Consider the following 14504-nt stretch of genomic DNA (forward strand, 5'->3'; position numbering starts at 1 on the left):
CCGGAGGCGATCAGAACTACGCATTAGGAGCGCCCTCTAGTGGGCTTTCATGCAGCCAACTTTCAGTTGGCTGCATGCAAGTTTTTTTTTAATTTAAAAAAACAAACGTCCGGTTGCCAGCCTGGCGATCTTAATAGAACATAGCAAGGAAATGAGAGCAGCGCTACTTAAAAAAAGATGAGTGCCTACCTGCAGGAGAGTGCAAGCCCCACTTATGGGATAAAATACACACCGAGCATACACATGACCTGTCTACCACTGGAGGATGTTGGTTTCCTGTAACAGCTTGCATGCAACTTGTTAAGTACTCGTCCCTCCCACTGCGAAGAAGTCAATCCTCCATGGGAGGGGCCTAACACTAACTAAATCCTAACCTATGTATATGCATAGCCTGGGCGCGCTACCAAGTAAATTTGAAAATTGCGCAAAAAGGTGGATCAGCGCATCACCAGGCTGCCTCCGAATGGCCTCCAATCAGAGGTGCGCTGAGCCCCCCCAGAGACTGCAAATGCACCTTGAACCCAAACAGAAGCTCTGCATATACACCAAAAGCAAAGCTGTTAATTGGGAGCGGCTGACCAAAAATGAATTAAATTAGTACATAGCAAGGAAATGAGCAGCGCTACTTAAAAACAGGTGAGTGCCGCCTACCTGCAAGAGAGTGCAAGCCCCACTTAAAGGACTTACGAGGCCTGATTTTAAAAAAATAAACAAAAAAAGTTAGATACCTGTGTGTTTTTGTAAGGCACGGAGGACGCCGTCCGCGCCCTCCGTGCCGTTCCGCCGGGTCCCCGCTGCTGAATATCCCCCCGACCGCACGGCCCGGGTCGGGCTCTCCAGCCTTCACCAAGATGGCCGCCGGAGCTGGCCGCGGCTGCGCAGTCCGCATAGCCGCGAGTGCGGCTGCGCAGCTCTAAGGCCAACTCCCCGATCCACGCTACTGTTACGTGGATCAGGGGGTTGGCCTTAGAGCTGCGCAGCCGCACTCGCGGCTATGCGGACTGCGCAGCCGCGGCCAGCTCCGGCGGCCATCTTGGTGAAGGCTGGAGAGCCCGACCCGGGCCGTGCGGTCGGGGGTCGTTCGGGGGGATATTCAGCAGCGGGGACCCGGCGGAACGGCACGGAGGGCGCGGACGGCGTCCTCCGTGCCTTACAAAAACACACAGGTATCTAACTTTTTTTGTTTATTTTTTTAAAATCAGGCCTCGTAAGTCCTTTAATAAAACGCCAGGCTGGTTAAGCAACCAAGAATATCATTTTGACAGTATTTTTCACTTACTTTTTGGCGCCTCAAATGGAAACCAGAGACTCCCTGAAGAGTGTGTAGAGTGGCAGCCAAAATTGTGCTACATAAATTACATCTCAAAAGACATCCCCACTCTGGTTTTCTTCTATCTACTGCCAAGTACAATGCTTAAAACCCACAAATGTGGTCTTAAGAAACTGGAGTATATTGGGGCTCATTCACACTTAAAATCACAAAACGCTAGCACTTTTCACTAGCGTTTTGCGTAAAAAAAAAAATCACTGGACACTTCCGCAAATTTCAGAGCGATTGTAGCACTGTGCCGCGATCGCTCCAGAATCGTGGCAGCACAAATGCTGCAGGTAACGAGTTTGGTGCCGATTGCAGGCGTTTTGCGATTAGCGCCAATCACAAACACGGCAGTGAGAACACTGCCATAGGGAAAGGAAGCACTAGCGTTTTATCGATTAGCGGGAATCACCCAACACTTCCTGTCAATTTTTATTGGTCCAAGTGCAAGCGGCATCTAATTTACAATCAATTTGAATGTGTTAGGAGAAATTATTTCCATCTCATTGATAATCCACATCACACACACACTGATACCCATTGCAGAAATCTGTCCAGTATCACCAGTGTGTCCAACCTACCTCTGGGTCCTACAGAGCAGAGTTCCCCCACCCGGTCCTCAGGGCCCACTAACGCCCAGTGCACACCAAAACCATTAGCAGATCCGCAAACCGCTAGCGGTTTGTGAAGCAGATTTCAGAGCGATTCTCGGCATGTACAGAGACGTTTTCTAAACATGCCTAGCGGTTTTTGGAGCGTTTTTGTGTAGCAGATGTCATATTGTTACAGTAAAGCTGGAAAACCGCTCTGATCTAGCGTTTTCCAGAGTGGTTTGCGCTTTTCCAATACTTTACATTGAGGCAGAAACGCTTCTGCAAACCGCAAAAGTGCTGCAGGAGCCACGTTTGCGGTTTGGAAAAAAACTCGGTACTTATCCGTTAGCCAGGCGCATCCCCCTCCAGGCCGACATGGATAGTAGGGAAAGATGTAACTCTGGTGGAGTTTTGTCGCCACCTAGAGGATGCGCCCGGCTAACGGATAATTACCAAAAACTCAAACCGCCGGTGTGCACCATCCCATTGAATAACATTAGCCAAACGCTACAAAAACCGCTCGGTGCACCAGGCCTAACAATACATGTGTTGCAGGAAACCACACACACATGCACAGGTGGGGTAATCAGTGTCTCAGCAGAGCTGATTAACTACCTCTGTGGATTTCCACAAAACTTGCACTGCTGGTGGGCCTTCAGGACAGGGTTGGGAAACGCTGCTAAAGCCTTCCTCCTTCCACCGCTGACTCCCCCATTACCAGTCTCCGATTGACGGGTGTGGTGATATATTGGGGTGCTGATAATGTTAAGGATAATAACAGAACATATTTCTGTCCTTTTTCTGTCTACTGGGTAAAACCTCAGATGTGTATTGTGCTTGGTAGTAATTGGTCACCTGGCCAGAGTAATCTGAAGGATAATGTAAGTCTGCATGTAAATCTACATTACCTCTGCCCTCATTGTCCAGCCGGGGAAACTGTGTGTACTGCTAATTAGCGGCCAATTGAGGAAGAATAGGCTGGTCGGCATGGCTTTTGAACTGGAATCAGCCATTGTCCCATCATACAAAGCAAGCCTGCCAGAGTGTTGGGGATGGGAAGCGGACACCTGAAGGTTGGAAATTTACATGGAAGGGGTTGGAAATTTCTACAGACTTTAAAAACGGAAGTGGAATTGCTTTGCCTGTAATCCTGTTTACACTTACAGATTTCAAACTGCTACCTGTAACCAACATTCAATCTTATCATGGATGTGCTAAAATACACTTTAACCAAGGAAATAATGTGGAGGAAGCTTTTTGATGTCTGCAGAGTTCAATGGGTGAGATTGTATCCTGCCAAACTTCAAGAAGCTAAAACAGGAACCCCCTTTGAAGTTTGCATATCACAAGAAAGATTATGACAAGCGTTCGGTGATGTCACAAACGGGGAAACTGCATTAGTTCCTGGGGGCTGGACATTAAATGCCCCAGGGGACACTTCGGACTATTTAAGCTGGCCCAGGACAGCCACCGGTGTCTTCTCTCGGAGGTAGCGAATAGCTAGGGATGATCGCGACTCCTGGTCGAAACGGCGTCCTCCCGTCAAACAACGTTCTAACCTAAGCTGGTAACGTTCCTTTTTCCCCCGTTTATTTTTACGCAAATATCCGTGTGTGTTATCTTTGTAACTCTTAATTGTGTAACTTTTTTACTTTGTTTTTTTTGTAAACTTTTGTATATATTAAGTTCTGCATTGTTCTATGTTTTTCTAGAATAATAAATCATTATTTAATAAGCTGACTTCTGCTGTACTAAACTAACACTCATAGCCTAGAAGAGACTGAAGTGTAACCGTGTATAAGTTTCATGCCTAATTGTACGCTTGAGCAACACTACCGTATGAAATTGTAATTGCATGGTGTGTGGGGGCGTTTGTCATACGTTGGCCTAAGCGCACAGCTGACCCAACGTACGAACAACGCCAGTGCGAGTAGCGACAGCAGAGTGGCTAACAGTATCGTTCGGAACGACTGTTAGTGGGTCTTTGCTTCACGACAGTGTAAGATTGCAACTGTGTGTGTGTGTGGGTGCGTGGCGTTCCCGTATTTGGCCTAAGCGCAAAGCTGACCCAAATACGAAAACGCGGAGTGCGTGCTGAGGACTCAACAGCAGAGTGGAAGTGTCTAGCGAACAGCTAGTGGTGGCAGTGAGAAGTGTTTGAGGGGTTTCAGCCTTGTTTGCAGCTTAAATAAGGCTGTTCCCCGCTTAATCTGGTCAACCCCGCAGTCGGGAACCGTATACGCAGGCGTGCCGCGGGCCGGTTCCTGACAACGGGTCTGAGACTGCTCTCTGCGGTAGGCTTCAGGAGTTCAAGTGCTCCCAAACACGGCGGCTCCATACTGCGCATGCGCAAGCCTCTCTCGTGCATGCGCAGTTTGGAGCCGCCCATCTTCGCTAGCACTCGAACTCTTGAAGACTTCTGAAGCCTCCTGTGGCAGGAGATTGAATGGTGGAGCCTGCAGGGGAATGAGGGTACCAGTAGAGGAACAGGAAGGCTCTATAGGACCCAGAGCCCCTCTCCTTACGTATCCCGTATAAAAACAAAACAAAACAAACAAACAACAAAAAAAAAAAATCACTGTTAAAGCCCACCTGAACCAGCATATAAAAACAAAAAAATAAATAAAATTAATGTGGTATGTATAGTGTTGCAGACGTCCATGTCCATCCATGAGCTCCAGTGTTCTAGGCGTGTGCAAGCTCATGAGCTGCGCATACCCAGTGCATGAAATCTGTACTTGAGCATGGACGCTTGTTTCCAGTGGGCGACGGGCGTGCATGTGCGGAAGAGAGCCAGATATGCTCAGTTCAGATGCACCCCTCCTAGGTAGCCTCATTTGAATGAAGATCAGGGAACCATGGTCATGTGACCAGATGGATAAATCAGTCAGTATAGAACTGTGACCGCTTTATAACATATATTTCTCCCCCCCCCCCCCCCCCCCTTGTTATTTTCAGGTGGCAAATGTAAATAACTGATCGTGGGGTTTGTAATTTTTATTTTTAAGAAAACACAACTCACTGAAGGCTTCATTTTTTGTTCTTTTAATGCAGAAAACAAGACGCTGCACAAACAGAGACATTAAAACAAGTTAAAAGTAAAATTCAGAACTCAGAATTTGACAAAAAAAAAAAACTGTCATTTTTATGAAGAATGAGTAACAGGAAGACGCAGGATCTCAGATAATACTCTATTAGGGCGGTGGTCAGTCTGCACCAACGCAAGAAGAAAATCTGTTCTAAAAACTTCCCATAATCTGATCAGTAGGGCCGGTGCTTCCCTAGAGGCAAAAAGGGCGAATGTCCCAGGGCCCCAGAGCCTGTAAGGCCCCCAAGGTCCCCCCCCCCCCCCCCCCAACTTAACTGTGCTCCCCTGGGACCTTGCAATGGAGCCAAAGGACTGACAGAGGGACAGGTGAAACTGTAAATGGTGAAATACACTGCCGAGGACATTGCCGGTGCCCCGGGGAGCTCAGTTAAGTTTGAGGGGTGATCAGGGGGGTGGAGAGGGACGACAGCCGGCTCAGGGGGTGACATTTGGCTGCAACAAAGAGCCCCTAATGCTGCTTTTTGGTTGGGTGAGGGGCCCCCAAGCACCAGGTAAAATTTTGCCTGGGGGCCCCCATTGTTGTTAACCCCGGCCCTGCTGATTGGTGCTGCACGACGCACCTTTTCCATTTACATTAATTAAAAAAAAAAAAATCTGTCAGTTTTGGGAACTCATAGCGGTCTGCATTGCAAAACGCAAAGAGCTCAAACTGCATTTCATTTGCAACTATGGCAACAGGACTTTCTGTAAACCATAACTGAAGTACAAAAACAGGGGAGGAGCCTCCCCGAGAGACTGTGTCAAGCCTCCGATCCCCCCCATCAGTTCTTACATTCCATCTGTGACTCCGCTGCAAAGATCTCCCTTTATATGGTCAGCCTTGCAGAAGTCAGGGTTATGGTGGCCATACACGGTACAATAAAAACGTTCGATTTTCCCGTTTATTCTATCTAAATGTTCGAATTGAATGAAAGTTGAAAATATTTTTTTTTTCAATCAAGAAATTCGATCGATTATCCCGTTTTTTCTGGAAAAATGATCGGACATGCTGGAAAAATCTTTATATTCGATCTAACGGAATAATCGAACTAAATTATCTAATTTAAAAATTGTACCATGTATGGCCACCTTAAGGCCACATACACACATCAGACCATAGTCTTTGGAAAATGAAAGATATCAGACAGAAATGTTACCCCCTTCCATGTAGTATGAGAGCCACACCTACACAGTCTATTCTATGGAGCTGCACTCCCCATCAGACAGAGATCTTACCCCCTTCCATGTAGTATGAGAGCCACACCTACACAGTCTATTCTATGGAGCTGCACTCCCCATCAGACAGAAATCTTACCCCCTTCCATGTAGTATGAGAGCCACACCTACACAGTCTATTCTATGGAGCTGCACTCCCCATCAGACAGAGATCTTACCACCTTCCATGTAGTATGAGAGCCACACCTACACAGTCTATTCTATGGAGCTGCACTCCCCATCAGACAGAAATCTTACCCCCTTCCATGTAGTATGAGAGCCACACCTACACAGTCTATTCTATGGAGCTGCACTCCCCATCAGACAGAAATCTTACCCCCTTCCATGTAGTATGAGAGCCACACCTACACAGTCTATTCTATGGAGCTGCACTCCCCATCAGACAGAGATCTTACCCCCTTCCATGTAGTATGAGAGCCACACCTACACAGTCTATTCTATGGAGCTGCACTCCCCATCAGACAGAAATCTTACCCCCTTCCATGTAGTATGAGAGCCATACCTACACAGTCTATTCTATGGAGCTGCACTCCCCATCAGACAGAAATCTTACCCCCTTCCATGTAGTATGAGAGCCACACCTACAGTCTATTCTATGGAGCTGCACTCCCCATCAGACAGAAATCTTACCCCCTTCATGTAGTATGAGAGCCACACCTACACAGTCTATTCTATGGAGCTGCACTCCCCATCAGACAGAAATCTTACCCCCTTCCATGTAGTATGAGAGCCACACCTACACAGTCTATTCTATGGAGCTGCACTCCCCATCAGACAGAGATCTTACCCCCTTCCATGTAGTATGAGAGCCACACCTACACAGTCTATTCTATGGAGCTGCACTCCCCATCAGACAGAGATCTTACCCCCTTCCATGTAGTATGAGAGCCACACCTACACAGTCTATTCTATGGAGCTGCACTCCCCATCAGACAGAAATCTTACCCCCTTCCATGTAGTATGAGAGCCATACTCTACACAGTCTATTCTATGGCGCTGCACTCCCCATCAGACAGAAATCTTACCCCCTTCCATGTAGTATGAGAGCCACACCTACACAGTCTATTCTATGGAGCTGCACTCCCCATCAGACAGAGATCTTACCCCCTTCCATGTAGTATGAGAGCCACACCTACACAGTCTATTCTATGGAGCTGCACTCCCCATCAGACAGAGATCTTACCACCTTCCATGTAGTATGAGAGCCACACCTACACAGTCTATTCTATGGAGCTGCACTCCCCATCAGACAGAAATCTTACCCCCTTCCATGTAGTATGAGAGCCACACCTACACAGTCTATTCTATGGAGCTGCACTCCCCATCAGACAGAAATCTTACCCCCTTCCATGTAGTATGAGAGCCACACCTACACCGTCTATTCTATGGAGCTGCACTCCCCATCAGACAGAAATCTTACCCCCCTCCATGTAGTATGAGAGCCACACCTACACAGTCTATTCTATGGAGCTGCACTCCCCATCAGACAGAAATGTTACCCCCTTCCATGTAGTATGAGAGCCACACCTACACCGTCTATTCTATGGAGCTGCACTCCCCATCAGACAGAGATCTTACCCCTTCCATGTAGTATGAGAGCCACACCTACACAGTCTATTCTATGGAGCTGCATTCCCCATCAGACAGAAATCTTACCCCCTTCCATGTAGTATGAGAGCCATACTCTACACAGTCTATTCTATGGAGCTGCACTCCCCATCAGACAGAAAATCTTACCCCCTTCCATGTAGTATGAGAGCCATACCTACACAGTCTATTCTATGGAGCTGCACTCCCCATCAGACAGAAATCTTACCCCCTTCCATGTAGTATGAGAGCCACACCTACACAGTCTATTCTATGGAGCTGCATTCCCCATCAGACAGAAATCTTACCCCCTTCCATGTAGTATGAGAGCCACACCTACACAGTCTATTCTATGGAGCTGCACTCCCCATCAGACAGAAAATCTTACCCCCTTCCATGTAGTATGAGAGCCACACCTACACAGTCTATTCTATGGAGCTGCACTCCCCATCAGACAGAAATCTTACCCCCTTCCATGTAGTATGAGAGCCACACCTACACAGTCTATTCTATGGAGCTGCACTCCCCATCAGACAGAAATCTTACCCCCTTCCATGTAGTATGAGAGCCACACCTACACAGTCTATTCTATGGAGCTGCACTCCCCATCAGACAGAAATCTTACCCCCTTCCATGTAGTATGAGAGCCACACCTACACAGTCTATTCTATGGAGCTGCACTCCCCATCAGACAGAGATCTTACCCCCTTCCATGTAGTATGAGAGCCACACCTACACAGTCTATTCTATGGAGCTGCACTCCCCATCAGACAGAGATCTTACCCCCTTCCATGTAGTATGAGAGCCACACCTACACAGTCTATTCTATGGAGCTGCACTCCCCATCAGACAGAAATCTTACCCCCTTCCATGTAGTATGAGAGCCACACCTACACAGTCTATTCTATGGAGCTGCACTCCCCATCAGACATAAATCTTACCCCCTTCCATGTAGTATGAGAGCCACACCTACACAGTCTATTCTATGGAGCTGCACTCCCCATCAGACATAAATCTTACCCCCTTCCATGTAGTATGAGAGCCACACCTACACAGTCTATTCTATGGAGCTGCACTCCCCATCAGACAGAAATCTTACCCCCTTCCATGTAGTATGAGAGCCACACCTACACAGTCTATTCTATGGAGCTGCACTCCTCATCAGACAGAAATCTTACCCCCTTCCATGTAGTATGAGAGCCACACCTACACAGTCTATTCTATGGAGCTGAGCTCCCCATCAGACAGAAATCTTACCCTCTTCCATGTAGTATGAGAGCCACACCTACACAGTCTATTCTATGGAGCTGCACTCCCCATCAGACAGAAATCTTACCCCCTTCCATGTAGTATGAGAGCCACACCTACACAGTCTATTCTATGGAGCTGCACTCCCCATCAGACAGAAATCTTACCCCCTTCCATGTAGTATGAGAGCCACACCTACACAGTCTATTCTATGGAGCTGCACTCCCCATCAGACAGAAATCTTACCCCCTTCCATGTAGTATGAGAGCCACGCCTACACAGTCTATTCTATGGAGCTGCACTCCCCATCAGACAGAAATCTTACCTCCTTCCATGTAGTATGAGAGCCACACCTACACAGTCTATTCTATGGAGCTGCACTCCCCATCAGACAGAAATCTTACCACCCTCCATGTAGTATGAAAGCCATACCTACACAGTCTATTCTATGGAGCTGCACTCCCCATCAGACAGAAATCTTACCCTCTTCCATGTAGTATGAGAGCCACACCTACACAGTCTATTCTATGGAGCTGATCTCCCCATCAGACAGAAATCTTACCCTCTTCCATGTAGTATGAGAGCCACACCTACACAGTCTATTCTATGGAGCTGCACTCCCCATCAGATAGAGATCTTACCCCCTTCCATGTAGTATGAGAGCCACACCTACACAGTCTATTCTATGGAGCTGCACTCCCCATCAGACAGAAATCTTACCCCCTTCCATGTAGTATGAGAGCCACACCTACACAGTCTATTCTATGGAGCTGCACTCCCCATCAGACAGAAATCTTACCCCCTTCCATGTAGTATGAGAGCCACACCTACACAGTCTATTCTATGGAGCTGAGCTCCCCATCAGACAGAAATCTTACCTTCTTCCATGTAGTATGAGAGCCACACCTACACAGTCTATTCTATGGAGCTGCACTCCCCATCAGATAGAGATCTTACCCCCTTCCATGTAATATGAGAGCCACACCTACACAGCCTATTCTATGGAGCTGCACTCCCCATCAGACAGAGATCTTACCCCCTTCCATGTAGTATGAGAGCCACACCTACACAGTATATTCTATGGAGCTGAACTCCCCATCAGACAGAAATCTTACCCCCTTCCATGTAGTATGAGAGCCATACCTACACAGTCTATTCTATGGAGCTGCACTCCCCATCAGACAGAAATCTTTGCAAGATGCTGTACACACAGATGCTGTACACATGCAACAGATCAGTATCTGCAACAGATCAGTATCTGCAAAAGATCTGTTCCTGCCAAAGATCTGTTCCTGCCAAAGATCTGTTCCTGCCAAAGATCTGTTCCTGCAAATTGCATTCATAGTCTATGAGATCTGCAGATCCTCATACACACCTTGTTTAACAGACATTCATCTGCAGATCAGACAATCATCTGCAGATCTGAAAATCCATCCTGATGGATCTGATCTGCAGATGAATGTGTGTTAAACAAGGTGTGTATGATGATCTGCAGATCTCAGACTATGAATGCAATTTGCAGGAACGGATCTTTGGCAGGAACAGATCTTTTGCAGATACTGATCTGTTGCATGTGTACAGCATCTGTGTGTGCAGCATCTTACAAAGATTTCTGTCTGATGGGGAGTTCAGCTCCACAGAATAGACTGTGTAGAGTATGGCTCTCATACTACATGGAAGGGGGTAACATTGGTCTGTGATCTTTCATTTTCCAAAGACTATGGTCTGAGGTGTGTATGTGGCCTTAAGGGTGCACAATTCCAATTTTTCAGATAAAAAAAAAAGGGGGGGGGGGGGAATCGATTATTCTGTTGTATCAAGTAACTTTTATTGCACCCCCCTAATGACATTCTAAGCATATTCCAAGCTGCTAACGCCCGGTTTACATCTGCGGTTTTTGCAAAGCCGCTGTACGGATCCGACCATCAGGATCGGGTAAAAACTGTCAATTTATTTATTTATTTTTACAGCCAGTGTGATGTAAACGGTCAGTTTTCTATTTGTTCCTATGTAGCTGCAAAAACTTCTGTGTCCGTTCCGCCGGCAAAAGCGAATGTGAACCAAGGGAAGGGAGTTGGTTTAGGCTGCTTTCACAGTGGGATGTTACAGGCGCACGTTACAGAAGCCTGTAACGCAGCCCAACTCACAGTAATGACAAATCAATGGGCTGTTCACAGTGCCCACGTTGCGTTACATTGTAACGCTGCACGTTCTATGAAAGTGCAGCATGCTGTGCGTTCTAAGCGGCTTTAGCTGAGTTAGACTGTTTGCACATGCTCAGTAATTTGTTTTTTTAATATTTGTGTGCAGGAGAGGAGGAGGGGAGAGTCTGCTATTGTCGGCAGCCATATGGCTAATTAATATTCACTGCACTGCAGTGTTTTCTTCCTGGAGTGGTCGCTTATTGGCTGGCAGGACCACGTGATGCGGAGTGTTCCGATCACGTGGTCTCCGCAGTCTATACTGCGCACCAACGGCTCACTCTGGCGTCCTCCCCCACCACCAGGCGTTGCGTTAGGGGCTCGTTATGCGACCTTAACGTCCCCTAAAACGCAACGTCTTGGTGGGAAAGAGGCCTTATTGTAGACAGAGTTCCTGCTAGGGACACATCCTTGCTTCCTGTCCCCACAGGAAGTGGTGGGCATTGCTCTTATAAGGGCGCAGACTGCCCACAAGACTGTAGCGAAACTAACGTAGTAAAAATTGCTTTGTTTGTTTTACAATATTTATAAATGATTTAGTCAGTGTTTTCTCATAGTAGAATCTTTCTTCTCCCTGATTTACATTCTGACATTTATCACAGGTGGTGACCTCTTAAGTCCTGCCAGGTGATCTGTACGGAATGTTGGTTACTGAGCGTTCTACGCACAGAGGGAGATACTGCCTGCTTGGCAGTTGGAAAAAGACTTTATTTCATTTCTCACAATGCAACGAAGTTCATAGACAGGAACTGCCAGGACCATGGTCATGACATCACACTGTGGGAGGGGTTTTACCACAATATTAGCCATACAGACCCCCCTGATGATCGATTAGAGAAAAGGTACAGATTTCCAGTGGGAAAGGGGATATCTGCTACGGATTGGGAAGTTCCATCTGAGCTAAAAATTCCTCTTCTAAAACAAGTATGAAGGTTACCTAAAATATAACTAGATCACGGTCTTCCAAGATTGGTTACTTACTGTAAAAGGAGAATAACATTAATCACCAGATTGGGGGTTGGATAAGCAATTGTGGCTTCAAGCTAGGAGTGCTGGGAATTACCCAGAATCCCCCTCAATAGCTATAGAATGTAATGCCTATTCTTTCCATGGACTGCATGAAGCTAAAAACAGCTACAATCACTGGAAATGGACATAATCAGATGAAGGTGCACAACAGCACAAGACGACCCCTCATCAGAGCGACACCGGAGACCCCAAATCTTACATGAAGCCGATACTATTGCCAGGAACATCATCGCCCATTACCACACAAGGCAAACTCTCAAAGCAATCATGCCTAGGCCCTGCGCCCCCTCCTACACTGCGCCCTGCGGCTGGAGCCTCTCTCTCCTCTGCTCCCCCTCCTACACTGCGCCCTGAGGCTGGAGCCGCTCTCGCCTCTGCCTCGCCCTGCACCCCCTCCTACACTGCGCCCCGAGGCTGGAGCCTCTCTCGCCTCTGCCTCGCCCTGCACACCTCCTACACTGCGCCCTGAGGCTGGAGCCGCTCTCGCCTCTGCCTTGGCTCGGCCCTGCTCCCCCTCCTACACTGCGCCCTGAGGCTGGAGCCTCTCTCGCCTCTGCCTTGCCCTGCACCCCCTCCTACACTGCGCCCCGAGGCTGGAGCCTCTCTCGCCTCTGCCTCGCCCTGCACCCCTCCTACACTGCGCCCCGAGGCTGGAGCCTCTCTCGCCTCTGCCCCGCCCTGCGCCCCCTCCTACACTGCGCCCCGAGGCTGGAGCCTCTCGCCTCTGCCTCGCCCTGCACCCCTCCTACACTGCGCCCTGAGGCTGGAGCCGCTCTCGCCTCTGCCTTGGCTCGGCCCTGCACCCCCCTCCTACACTGCGCCCTGAGGCTGGAGCCTCTCTCGCCTCTGCCCTGCGCCCCCTCCTACACTGCACCCTGAGGCTGGAGCCTCTCTCACCTCTGCCTCGCCCTGCATCCCCTCCTACACTGCACCGAGGCTGGAGCCTCTCTCGCCTCTGCCTCAGCCCTGCTCCCCTTCCTACACTGCGCCCTGAGGCTGGAGCCGCTCTCGCCTCTGCCTTGGCTCGGCCCTGCTCCCCCTCCTACACTGCGCCCTGAGGCTGGAGCCGCTCTCGCCTCTACCTTGGCTCGGCCCTGCTTGGTAGTGCAATCATGGCAGTGCATGGACTGGAACATGCACAAGTGTGTTAGAACCTGAAAGCTTTTATTTGGCTTCAACAGCACAGCAGAGGGTACCAGGAGGGCTCCAAGAGGGCTGCCAGACTACAGCCCCCCCCCCCCCCCCCTTCCCAGTCTACTTTAAGCCCTCTAGACTACAATTTGTTTCCCATGAGTAGACTAAGGAGTTACAGTTCCTTAGCCGCCCACTTCTTGTGAATTAAGCCCCATTTATACTTTACGATTCTTTGTACGATTCGATTACGATTCGATTAAATCCGACATGTCCGATCGGGATTCGATTCGATGCAATTCGATTTGCCATTGTTTTGCAATTGCAAATCAAACTGAATCGAATCCCGATCGGACATGTCGGATTTAATCGAATCGTAAATCGAATTGTAATCGAATCGTACAAAGAAACGTAACGTGTAAATTGGGCTTTACACATCACAACCTCACATGCAACACACATTGTCTAATATGCAGGGATGCTGAGTAATGTACTCTGTGTGATCTATTTTTTTATCACTTGGTTATCCAGACTGACACACCAACTGCAGGTAACCACATGGCTTGTAAATAAGCGATTACATTCACTTAGGATTGCCATCACAATTTTCCTTGTCAAAAGTTTAGGTAAATGGGTGAGGTGGTAGACTTAGGATCAGACAAGTACCGCTGAGTTCTGCTGGAATAGCGGCTATGACCGGCTCAGCAACGTCACCGGTAGCGTGAATGAGAGAGAGTGAAATCACTGGATCACATGACCTTTACAGGACTACTAAAACACAACATGGCTGCCCTTTTGCTCGATAAGGAAATGGGATAAATGACAGGAAGCCAATCTTTTCTAGATCTCCCGGTGAAATGAGGTTATCACACGGCACAAGGTACCCACCTGAACAGAGGCATATCTCTCTTCTCAAGGACAGACTCCAATACTTACTATATTTTTCAATCAACTCACAGCACGCAGATGAAATAGATAGCAGTCTAAAGAGAACAGTTCCAATCATATGAATTGTGATCATCCCTTGGATGAAATCAGCGCAGAGTTTTAATGGGCTCTACCCCGATTGTGGGCCG

The sequence above is a fragment of the Hyperolius riggenbachi genome, chromosome 12 (genome assembly GCF_040937935.1).
Source record: "Hyperolius riggenbachi isolate aHypRig1 chromosome 12, aHypRig1.pri, whole genome shotgun sequence".
In the NCBI taxonomy this organism is placed as follows: domain Eukaryota; kingdom Metazoa; phylum Chordata; class Amphibia; order Anura; family Hyperoliidae; genus Hyperolius; species Hyperolius riggenbachi.